Source organism: Triticum aestivum, chromosome 6A (assembly GCF_018294505.1).
Source record: "Triticum aestivum cultivar Chinese Spring chromosome 6A, IWGSC CS RefSeq v2.1, whole genome shotgun sequence".
Taxonomy (NCBI): Eukaryota; Viridiplantae; Streptophyta; class Magnoliopsida; order Poales; family Poaceae; genus Triticum; species Triticum aestivum.
The window spans coordinates 587,158,318-587,169,626 of NC_057809.1; positions in this window are offsets into that span (position 1 = coordinate 587,158,318).

The window sequence follows — 11,309 nt, forward strand, 5'->3', positions numbered from 1 at the left end:
CCTCAAGGCTGAATACGAGACCGAGGTGGCGGGCTGGACTGAGGAGAAGCAAGCGTTGAGCGAGGGCTATGGCCGGGTTGAGGATCTGATTGATGGTAAGCCGCCTTCCTCACTCTTTGCTTGCTCCTTGCTCCCTGATTTGTCTTTTGATTTGTGCCGCTTTTTGTTCTTTACGCAGAATACTTCCCTGGTTATTCTGTCGCTGCCACCCAGACCATCGAGGCCCACCGCGAGGCATGACGGCGGGCGGGGGTTGAGATTGCACCGGACGCGAGCCGGACGCTTGAGGAGCAGCTCTTGGCGATCCAAGCCCAGCTGCAGCTGGCACACCGCATGCTCCGCCGCCTCCAGCGCGCTGGGGCGCAAGTGCTGGCCCCCCTCTGGCCAGGCGAAGCGATTCCCCGCACTCCCAGCCGGACTGCCGACTGGCTGGAGGTGGCAGTCGGCCGCTTTGAGGCCTGGAAGGCTTCCGCTGCTCGATCTGGTGCCGGGCGGGTGTTGGAGTTCGTCCAGGCCTGGTATCCTGGGCTGAACTTGGATCAGCTGAGCACTTAGCGGGAGGAGGCTGACGAAGAGCTGGTGGAGGTGCGGCCGGCTATCATCCGGCGCGCTTCGGCCCTTGCCGAGTATACTGACAACAGCGCCTTCGCTCCTGAGGTGGATGATAACGGCGTTGCCCAGCCGGAGGAGTGGTTCGGGTTGAACCCGGCGGAGGGTGAAGACTTGGCGGAGGAGATTGCTTCCAGCGATGAAGGCGAAGACGACAAAGGAGAGGAAGGCGAAGACATCGAGCCAGTCGGCGGAGCGACCAGCCAGCCTCAGCTTGACCGTGCCTCCAGCAACGAGGCGCGCGCTAGCGCGCCCTCTGCGGGAGGCGGTGATCATGCTGAGGTTCGCCAGCCGGCCACTCCTCCAGCTGGCACTGCCGTCTCTACCGACCTGCCCGACTCGCCAGTCGTTCCCTTGGCTTAAACTGCCGTCTTGGGCACCGGGTTGAGTACTTTCCCGGACGCGTCTACCCGGAGTTCGGTCTTCACTGAGGAGTCGGCAGTGGCGTACTTGTCCGCTATGACCAGAAGCTCATCGAGGGTAGTCGGCTCGTCGCAGAGGAGCTTGTGCTTGAGGAGGGTGCCTTCTCGGCACCCGGCAGTGAAGTATTCTATGGCCTGCACCTCATGCACCCCTTCACAAGAGTTGCGGAGCTCGGCCCAACGCGTGAAGTAGTCGCGAGTGGACTCGGCAGGGCCTTGTATGCACAAGGAGAGCTGTCTGGGCTTGGGGGCCCGCTTGTAGGTGCTGGTGAAGTTGCGGACGAAGGCTTCTGTGAAGTCTAGCCAGCTGTTGACGCTGTATGGCTTGAGGCTGTTGAGCCAGGTCCGCGCCGTGCCTTGCAGCATGAGGGGCATGTACTTCACAGCAACGCACCTGTTGTCGTTCGCTATGCGTACTGCGGTGGAGTAGTCGATCAACCAATCTTCCGGCTTCACAGAGCCGTTGTACTTGGGCGTGTCTCTTGGGAGCGAGAACCCTTTGGGGCAGGGCTTGTCGCGGATGCGGGGACCGAAGCAAGGCGGGCCGACATCGTCTTCCTCTTCCAGAGCCATGGATCACGCTAGGCGGTCGATCCGATGGCAGGCGTCGTTCTCGCCGACTCCTTCGCGGCGACCTAGTCGGCCGCTGAGAGTCGGATGCGTGACAGGCGGCAGGGTGGGATATCTCTCCCCGCGAGGCGGAGGCGGAGGCGGGCTGCCCCGCCGCTCCACGGCTCGAGGGTGGCCTTCCGCGTCTCGCTCGATGGAGATCCGGGTTCGACTTCGGCTGGCAGCCGGCTCTTTCTCATGTCGCGCGTGGGGTTTTCCCGCAGTCGGCGTCCGGGACGTCGCACTATGCTCTCAGTGCGGGGGAGTTCTTTCCGCGCGAGGGCTGGCTTCGTGCCGCTGGGCGGCCGCATCTATCAGCTGCTGGATGCGTCTGGTCATGTGGGGGAGTTCTTCAGCCCCCAGTCCATCCAGCTCGTCTACAGTCGCATGGGCGGCGCGCGGGTTCTCGAGTGGGGTGGCGTAGACTGGGCAGTCAACTCGAAGCATGTCGGTGATAACGGCGCCACGCTGTCTGACAACGCCGGCTCAGCCTGGCCCGCCAGGCGGTGGCGTGCCAAAGGCCGCACGGTCGACTTCGCGCTGCTGGGCCTCAGTGAGGTGTCTCATGGAAGCTAACTTACGGCCCTCCGTGAGGAGGGCGAGGATGCGAGCCTCTAGTGCTTCGGCGTCGGCATCGGCCGGGAGGGGGACGGACAAGTCGTGGATCACCGCTTGCGGGGCGTCGTGGGCGTTCTCGCCAGAAGCGCCGCCGTGGCTGATGACCATCACCTTGGTGATGGCACCGTCACAGCCATCGTCTCGGGGAAGCGGGTCATCATAGATTACGACATTGGTGGGGAAGGCGTCGAGCGAGGCCGTGTCGGGGTCGACAAGCATCAGATCGGTGGAGCCAACAGACTCCTGGTCCACAACAGGCTCGCTGGAGACCTGGAGCTGGCCGAGGAGGTCGACGAGGTGGTCGGTGCCCGCGTCAGAGGCGTGCTCGTCGGAGATGTGGTTCTCGCCAAGGAAATCGGTGAGATCGCTCATTGCACAGATGTTGGTGACGCTTTGCAGCGCGTCGTGGCAAGCGCCATCGGGCGTGCCAGGTTGGCTACGCTCGCTGGGGAGGAAGAGGGTTCCCGTCCAGAATAGGTCTCCGGACGACGGTGCACCTGGCCCCACGGTGGGCGCCAAATGTCGGTTGGTAGGTGCGACATATGCCAACGGGTGGCTTATCATTGTGGGAGCCAGTAAGACGTCGCCGGTGCCTGGAAGCGGGATGAGACGATGACATGCACGCCGGCGAATCTTACCCAGCTTCGGGGCTCTCCGTGGAGATAACACCCCTATTGCTGCTCTGCGGGATCTCCGCATGATCACTAGATGAACAAGTGGCTACAAGATGCTCCTTGAGCTGTTTGGCGAGAGGAAGAAGAAGGGCACGGTTAGCTCTCCTCTTCCCTCTATGTGGTGTCTAGAGCTAGCAGGGATCAACCCTTTGCATGGGTGCCCCAGGGGGTTTATATAGGCCTACCCCCCGGGGGTACAATGGAAATCCGGCTGGGTGCGGGCCCCAGCCGTCAGTGTCTACTTCCGCCGGCTTCTGCGCCGGCTGCTGGGGCCCACCAGCTGGTGGGTCCCGCCGGCTGCCGACTCCTTGGTGGACAGGCAGGCCCCACTGCCAGGGGCCTTGTCGGCGGCTGGTTACTGTTGCCTCAATCCTGATGATGAGGGCTTTGTCGAGGTAAGCATGGCTACAGTGCCACCGCCTGGCGGGCGATCGCTGTAGCCTCACGTCGTCTTGTCTCCTTAATGGGGTGTCTCCTTCGAGGGAGAAAGCAGGCCGGCTGGGGAAAGCCGGCCTTGTCTTGGGCCGACTGGGGGAGGCCTGGCCACCTTCGGGCGTCTCTCTGCTTGAAGGGGCCCGCCGCCCGTGGACCGCGCTGACAGCCCGTCGTGGGTGGCGTCAGAGTCAACATGGCAACAGTGCCGCGCCGGACGGGTTGTGGCCACCCCGTACGGCACATTGTGCCAGGCGTGCTCCGGGTTTCGGGGGTGGCAGGCTTCACTGTAGCCACGCCCCGTCCCATCATCGTTATGTGGATGCAGACTCCGAGGGTACGATCTTGACCGCTTTGTGGGAGCCGGCTCTTTGGAGTCGGCCTTCTCGTAGCCGGCCCTCCCGCGGCTTTTTCATGAGGGTTAAGGCCGGGCCGCCTCCCGATAGTCGGCCTGAGAGGCAGCCGGCTAGGGGAAGGCGGCCCCACGTCTTGGATTCTTGAAGGCCGGATCGGCTCGTAATTTTTTCTGAAGTGCCAGGGGGAGCCGGCTAGGCTACCCGTGGTCATTTACTCCGACAACATTGGACCCAATTCATGAGCCCAGGAGGCCGGCCGGGCCACGTGGGCTATTGGTCCCGGTTCGTCTGGACCTTTTGGTCCCGGTTGGCGGGACGAACCAGGACCAATGGGCCTGGCTCCTGGCCCACCACCATTGGCCCCGGTTGGTGGCCTAAACCGGGACCAAAGGCCCCCCTTTAGTCCCGGTTCATGCCACGAACCGGGACTAAATGGTCGGCCCTTGTTGCGATTCACAGTTTAGTCGCACCTCGCCAACCGAAGGGCGCCCACACTGGTTTATAAGCCTGTCCCTCTCTGCATTTTTGAGCTCCTCTCAAAATGAAAATAGATGCCCCTATACAGGAAATTTGACCTAAATTCATAATGAATTTCTCTGAAATTCATGGAAATTGATTATGAATTTAGGTTGAATTTTCTCTATAGGCGCATCTATGTTCATTTTTTTAGTAATTTTAATCACAAACTTGAGATTCACACAAATTTCAAAGAATTCAAATTTTAACTATTCTAATTTGAGAACTAATGGCACTAGTAAAGTTAATCACAAACTTGAGATTCACACAAATTTCAAAGAATTCAAATTTTAACTATTCTAATTTGAAAACTAACGGCACTAGTAAAGTTAATCACAAACTTGAGATTCACACAAATTTCAAAGAATTCAAATTTTAACTATTCTAATTTGAAAACTAATGGCACTAGTAAAGTTAATCACAAACTTGAGATTCACACAAATTTCAAAGAATTCAAATTTTAACTATTCTAATTTGAAAACTAATGGCGCTAGTAAAGTTAATCACAAACTTGAGATTCACACAAATTTCAAAGAATTCAAATTTTAAGTATTCTAATTTGAAAACTAATGGCACTAACAGAAAGTTTATAATTTTTGGTAGCTCTATGCAGAAAGATTGTACATAGTAAATATAATACACAAAGTGTTTTCACACAAATTTAGTAAACTAGTGATTCATAAACTAGTGATTCACACAAATTTTAAAAAAATTCAAATTTAAACTATTCAAATTTTAAAGCTAATGGCACTAACAGAAAGTTTATAATTTTTGTGACCTAAAAGAAAAAAGAAATCACTAAAAAACTAGAAGCATTTAGTTCTAAGTAGAAACGAAAAAATAAATAGAAAAAAAGAAAAAAATGCCACCTACTGGGCCAGGACGGCCTGAATATGACTAGAAACCCAACCATGGGCCAGGATTCAGGCCCGCACCAGGCCTAGTAGGCCCACAGGCATTGCAGTGTCCAATTAGGCCCATAAGCCTGCATTTCAGAGGAGTTCGAGAGGCAAGAGGCAGCGGAGCTTATAAACAGGTGTTGGCCACTCTCAACTAGCAAGGTGGGACTAAACTCCCACCACCGCGCCAGCGCAAGGCCATTGGTCCCGGTTGGTACCACCAACCGGGACTAAAGGGGGGAATTGGTCCCAATTCGTGGCACCAACCGGTACCAATGCCCCCTTTAGTCCCGGTTGGTGCCAACAACCGGGACCAAAGGCCGCCGCTTCCCGCCCTTTGGGCTGCCGAAAAGTGGCCTTTGGTCCCGGTTGGTGGCACCAACCGAGACTACAGGGGGCATTCGTCCCGGTTTCTGTCACGAACCGGAACCAATGCTTCGTCTATATAAGTACCACTTGTGAAATTTTTCATGCAGTTCGTCTTCCCCGCCCGGCGACGCCGCCAGGCTGCGCCTCATCGTCGCCCCTGCCTCCAACGCCGTCCCACGCGGCCGCAGATTTCGTCACCGCCCCGTGCCCCTCTGCCTCCTCGCTGCCGACGCTGTGCCCCTCTACGTCGCCGTCGCCGCCTCTGCCTTCTCATCGCCCGTCGCGCCGCGCCCCCTCACCGTCGCCGTCTCCACGCCTCTCACCGTCGCCGTCTCCGCGCCCCTCACCATCGCCCCCGTGTCCTGCCGGCCTCCTCGTCGATCGCCGCCCCGGCCCGTTGCGTAATTTCCTACTTTAGATGTTTAGTTAATTTAGATGCGTAATTTAGGATGTAGAGTTAATTGAGTTGTTGTAGTTAATTTAGATGTATAGTTTAGATGCAAAAGTTAAAAAAAAATTCTGTTCATACATTTTGTTGGTGATATTATTGTTGCATATGCAAAAGTTTGTGTGTTCATATATATGAAAAGAATATGTCAATTTTTTCATAGAATTTTTATGAATTTTTTTTGTTGTAATTTTGTTCATAGAATTTTTAATTTGTTCATAGAATTTTTTTTTGTTCATAGAATTATCTTTGTCAATTTACGTATATGTTCATATTTAGAAGAAAAAGAAGGAGAGAAAAAAGGAAAATAAGAAGAGGAAGAAGAAGAAGAAGAAGAATAAGAAGAAGAGGAGAGGAATAACAGGAGAAATAAATAAGAAGATGAAAAAGAAGAAAAAAAAAGAGGAGAAGAAGAAGGAATAGAGGAGAAGAAGAAGAATTCTTCGTCTTCTCCTCTATTATTCCTTCTTCTTCTCCTCTTTTTTTTTATTCGGTCTCCTCCTCTATTCCTTTCTTCTTCTCCTCTTTTTTTCTTCTTCTTCCTTTTCTTATTTTTGTTATCGTGTATGTCGTTGTCGATATACCCCCCTCCCCGATAACTTTTAGTAATTAGTACTACTTAGAAAGTGTTTAATGGAATTAGTTAGAACTAGGTAAACTTGTTTATTTTTAGTAATTACTACATTATTCTATTTATAGTAAGTGCTTAGTAGTTGAACTAGTTGATTTAATAAAACTGGTTTATTTTACTATAGAAGTAGTTTATTTTTAGCAAGAAAATTAATAGAACTAGTTTATTTTTTTAGTTAAAGCAATTATTCCTGCATCGACGTGGACGATGCCTATCCTGCATCCTCGTCGTCGAGTCGGCGGAGGACGACACCTGCTTGACCAGATGGGCCATGTCCGGGACTGGGCTCCGTCGGGGTGGTACTGGGAGGCGCTACCTTCCGGGGGGCGCAGCTTGGTGAGGAGCCAGCCCGTCGTTGACCCGATCTTTGTTTGGTGGCGGTCGCGTGGGCTAGTGACGGTGCCGAGGCTTCCGGACACCGCGGAGGTGGTACGTCACCGTGTCAGCGAGGAGGACCAGCACATCCGTCGCTACATGGTTGCGTTGGAGGGCATGTTCGAGAATAACTGGCAGGTTCTTCAGGGATCTCACTGGAGCTATGATCCTGTGATGGTTCCTTCCCTTTGGGTGTCCACCGCCCGCGCCGATACCCATCGGGCGCTACGGTTCTAGCTGTACTGGCGATATGTATGATAGTATTCGACGTGTATTAGTGATAATATTTGATGTACGGACACATGGAGATGATGTAGTTTTTCTTATAATTGAATGCATCCTAATTTGAATACTACTTTATTTTGCGATTTGATTTTTCTTATTGAATGCTCAAATTGGAGAGCACTATGCAAGGCATATGCATATGATTAGTTGAATAATAATGATCTAATTTAGTTTTTGTAGTACATATATATATATATTTAATTGTACATGTTTAATCTTTGAATTATGAATGTATAGGAAATTTCATCATCGGACGATGGAAGTCTCCCGGGGGAGTGCGACTGGTGCCATGACGATCGAGGTTAGTGCGACAGGCCTCACCTGGACGATGATCGGCGCTTCAGCATTAAGCTCGAGGAGACCTTCGAAGTTGAAATGGTACACAATGATGACAAGTGTTTTTTCATAATTAAGCATGACTTCAACTATTTCAACGTGTAATTTTCATCTTTTACAATTCGAGTATAGTTTATCCCATGCCATGCAAGACGCTATGTCTTGGAGAGGATGGATTTTGAAGACCATGAAAATTTTGGAACAAAGAAAATTCACCTAAGGACCCATCATGATGTGGATTTTGAAGTAAAGTTGTATAATGCTGAGAGCGTAACCCATTTTGGTTGGAAAAATTGGGAAGCATTTTGCAAATTGTATGGTTTTGATGAGGGTATGCTTGTCACCATGGATCTTGGTGATCCTGAAATCGAGCAAGACAATATGGACATTTGGGTCCTTGTTGATACGCCTCCAGTTCTATCGCTATGTGAGTTTCTCAAACATAGTTAATTATTAAATAATTTATATTGTTCATTTCAAAATAGTTGACAGCTTATTTCCATTGACAGCTTATTTTGAAGTATCAAAGAATGTGCAGAAGATGGTAGATAGAACTTACTACACCGATGGCTCTGAGTTAACTTACAAGGAGAAAACTCATCTGGTTGGATTTTGTAATGATCTTGAGAATTACAATATCTACAATCGAACGCCTCAACATTATGGTCAATACGTGCCACTAGTGCACGTGTTGAACTACGGTAACTACTATGGAGATACCCTGGTAAGATTTTTTACTATTACGACATACGTGCATCTTTTGCATACTTCTATATAAACTAGTACTTCATTGCTAACTATGAAGTTATTATACTATGTTTTTCAACAGATAATCCCAGAGGATTGTGTGCCTCATCTGATGTATGAGCATGGTCGCCTTGATGTTTTGAACATACATCCAGGTCATCCTACGAATCTCAACTGTCCATGCCGGATTTCTAAAAGAAGTGGAGACATGCAAATCAGAGAATGGAAAAAATGTATGGACACTCGTAAAGAGGTTCTTGGACGCAAAAGGAAGCGGGGCGCAAGAATTGGAGACAGGATGATCTCCATTCTCAATAATGGAGAGTCAGGGTCTATACTGTTTTATGCTATTTTACCTTAAAGAGGGTATTTAGGTCCTACCTAATACTGATGATCATGTGCTAAGAACAATTAAGTAGGGTTGGGTTCGATGACTATGAGGATGATGATCGTATGACTTGTTATTATAATAACGAGTAGAAGTTCTATCATGATGATTAGTAGGACTTATTATTATGATGATGCATGATGTGAGCATGAAGAGTTATTATATATATATATCAGTGGGTGAAATGAACATGGATTGGATGAAGTGAAGGAAACATGCATGTGGTGCATGTCGAAAGTAGTACTAATCCAAACATGATCAAGTTAGGATTAATTAGTATTACTTTCGACATGCACCACATATGTTGCCTTCACTTCAATCTAAGCCATGTTTAGGCATAGCATAGTATTGGTATAAACCAAGCACGCAGATATAAGAGAGGCACTTCTCTCTATTAGCTAGCTAATAACAAACTAAATTAACCCCAAAACCCCTAAACAAGCCCCTTTCAAAAAAACAAAAACCCCAGCCACAGAAATGCTGACGCGTGGAGGCCTATTGGTCCTGGTTGGTGCCACCAACCGGGACAAAGGCCCTCCTGCCTGGGCTCACCACGCAGGCCACGTGGAGGTCCATCTGTCCCGGTTCTGGTTAGAACTGGGACTAAAGGGTCAGGGCATTTGTAACGACCCTTTAGTCCCGGTTCTGGAACCGGGACAAAAGGCCCTTACGAACCGGGACAAAAGGCCCGTTTTCTACTAGTGATGGTGCTTCACCTAGTGGTGCTTCTAGGACATAATCTTTCTTGGCATCTATGAGGATGATCCTCAGGTTCCGGACCCGGTCCATATAGTTGCTGCCATCATCTTTCAGCTTGGTTTTCTCTAGGAACGTGTTGAAGTTGAGGGCAACATTAGCGTGGGCCATTTGATCTACAAGACATATTGTAAAGATTTTAGACTAAGTTCATGATAATTAAGTTCATCTAATCAAATTATTCAATGAACTCCCACTCAGACAAACATCCCTCTAGTCATCTAAGTGAAACATGATCCAAGTCAACTAGGCCGTGTCCGATCATCACGTGAGACGGACTAGTCATCATCGGTGAACATCTCCATGTTGATCGTATCTTCAATACGTATCATGCTCGACCTTTCGGTCCTCCGTGTTCCGAGGCCATGTTTGTACATGCTAGGCTCGTCAAGTCAACCTAAGTGTATTGTGTGTGTAAATCTGGCTTACACCCGTTGTATTCGAACGTTAGAATCTATCACACCCGATCGTCACGTGGTGCTTCGAAACAACGAACCTTCGCAATGGTGCACAGTTAGGGGGAACACTTTCTTGAAATTAATTCGAGGGATCATCTTATTTAAGCTACCGTCGTTCTAAGCAAATAAGATGTAAAACATGATAAACATCACATGCAATCAAATAGTGACATGATATGGCCAATATCATTTTGCTCCTTTTGATCTCCATCTTCGGGGCGCCATGATCATCATCGTCACCGGTATGACAGCATGATCTCCATCATCATGATCTCCATCATCGTGTCTTCATGAAGTTGTCACGTCAACTATTACTTCTACTACTATGGCTAACGCTTTAGCATAAAGTAAAGTAATTACATGACGTTTATGTTGACACGCAGGTCATAAATAAATTAAGACAACTCCTATGGCTCCTGCCAGTTGTCATACTCATCGACATGTAAGCCGTGATTCCTATTACAAGAACATGATCATCTCATACATCACATATATCATTCATCACAACTTTTGGCCATATCACATCACAAAGCACTTGCTGCAAAAACAAGTTAGACGTCCTCTAATTGTTGTTGCAAGTTTTTACGTGGCTGCTATAGTTTTCTAGCAAGAACGTTTCTTACCTACGCCAAAACCACAACGTGAATTGCCAATTTCTATTTACCCTTCATAAGGACCCTGTTCATCGAATCCGATCCGACTAAAGTGGGAGAGACAAACACCCGCTGCCACCTTATGCAACTAGTGCATGTCAGCCGGTGGAACCGGTCTCACGTAAGCGTACGTGTAAGGTTGGTCCGGGCCGCTTCATCCCACAATACCGTCAAATCAAGATAAGACTAGTAACGGCAAGATAATTGACAATATCGACGCCCACAACTACTTTGTGTTCTACACGTCCATAGAAACTACGCATAGACCTAGCTCATGATGCCACTGTTGGGGATCGTAGCAGAAATTAAAATTTTTCTACGCATCACCAAGATCAATCTATGGAGTATTCTAGCAACGAGGGGAATAGGAGTGCATCTACATACCCTTGTAGATCGCGAGCGGAAGCATTCAAGTGAACGGGGATGATGGAGTCGTACTCGCCGTGATCCAAATCACCGATGACCAAGTGCCGAACGGACAACACCTCCGCGTTCAACACACGTACAGTTGGGAAGACGTCTCCTCCTTCTTGATCCAGCAAGGGGGAAGGAGAGGTTGATGAAGATCCAGCAGCACAACGGCGTGGTGGTGGATGCAGCAGGATCCCGGTAGGGCTTCGCTAAGCGCAAGCGGGGAGGAGAGGTGTTATGGAGGGAGAGGGAGGCGCCAAGGGCAAGTGTGCGGCTGCCCTCCTTCCCCCTTCTTTATATAGGGGCCTTGGGGGGGC